Source organism: Triticum dicoccoides, chromosome 4A (assembly GCF_002162155.2).
Source record: "Triticum dicoccoides isolate Atlit2015 ecotype Zavitan chromosome 4A, WEW_v2.0, whole genome shotgun sequence".
NCBI lineage: Eukaryota > Viridiplantae > Streptophyta > Magnoliopsida > Poales > Poaceae > Triticum > Triticum dicoccoides.
In genome coordinates, this window is record NC_041386.1 from 506,506,263 (window position 1) to 506,507,790 (window position 1,528).

Genomic DNA, 1,528 nt, shown 5'->3' on the forward strand with positions numbered 1-1,528 from the left:
TTCCAAAATTGATGTTTCTTTCTGAAATTTGATGAATTTAAAATCAATGATCTTTTTTCAATTTTGTGATTTCTTTTCAAAAGATATGAACAGTTTTTTTCAAAATAGATGAACTTCTTAAAATTTGGATGAAAAATTTCAATCTTGGTGAATTTTTTTTTCAATTTTTATGAACTTTTCCCATTTTCCTGAAATTTTCAAATTCATGAATTTTTTTCAAATTAGTTAACATTTTCGTTTTTATGTTTTTTTTAGAATTTTCCAAAATTTTGTTCTTTGTTACTTCAATTTTTTTAAAAAAATATATGAGTTTTTTAAAAGTTAACGGTGACCTGGTGAACCAGTCAGATGCGATCGAGCAAACGACTGCTTCTCGTAAGGTCACGTTTTAATAAAGGTGAGCTTTTACTGGGCCGGCCCGCCAGGCCTCTCTTTCATGCTCCAGTACCACAAACTGGCGCAGAGAGCGCTGATTAGGAGGTCCCCTGATAATAATCTAAAAAAACAAGGCGGTTCCTTGATAGGGCAAAGTCGTGCAGTGGAGAGGCCCAAAGGATACTACAGGATGATAAGGAGTCTCTCATGAGTTCGATCCAACGGCTCAAAGCCCAAATGATTGTGGAAGACCGTAGGTGGCTCGGTTTACATGTTGGCCAGAGGGCCGAGAGGGAAAATCACATGTTGAAGCAGAAGGTAAAGAATGGAAATCATTATAGAAATTGCAAGTCCCGTCAAAGCTCAAAGTGTTCTTATGACGTTTGGCAAAGAACTTCATCCTGTCGGGTGCAGTCCTTCATCGATGAAATATGGCAACAACTTCATCGTAAAATATGTGCGGTGTGCACGATACATGAAGGCATGTGATGCTAGACTCCCTATGTCACGAGTACATGGGCGCTTTCATCTGAAGCAATTCTGGACTAACTGAGCATCAACCAGGATGAGTGCGCCAAGAGGTGGATCTTCGCCATGGGGGAAGCATTATCAGCAGAAGAATTTGTCAGGTTCAAGACAACCCTTTGGGCCGTCCCGGAGCGCCCAGCAGAAAGCGATTCATGAAGACTTCTATACGAGCCCATAAGAAATTCATGTTTTTATCAATGCCTACTTGTTGGAGTGGGCACGTCCTGAACGCAGAGGCATCTGTGTTCACTTTTTTTAAAATGTATTTTAAACATGTTTTAAAATCTCAAAAAAATCAAAAGAAAATTTCATGCATACATGCGCAAATGTGTGTGCGAGGCACAAACTTTTGTTTAAAAAATGCATTTTTGTTTTGTTTTCGGCAAAAAGATAAATTTCAGTGATTCTGAATAGCGTTTCATGACATGATTTCTTGTCTTTTCTGCACAGGCAACAAAAAAATTATTTTTGTTTCAAAAAAAAATATTTTTTCGTGAAACTTTATGCACGCACATAGAAAATGAAGACGTACCCGTGTAACCTTTTCATATTTTTTAGCATTTAAAAATGTGTTTTTCAAAATGGGTTCATATATACTCGGGTTTATCCATGAACTTCCCCTACT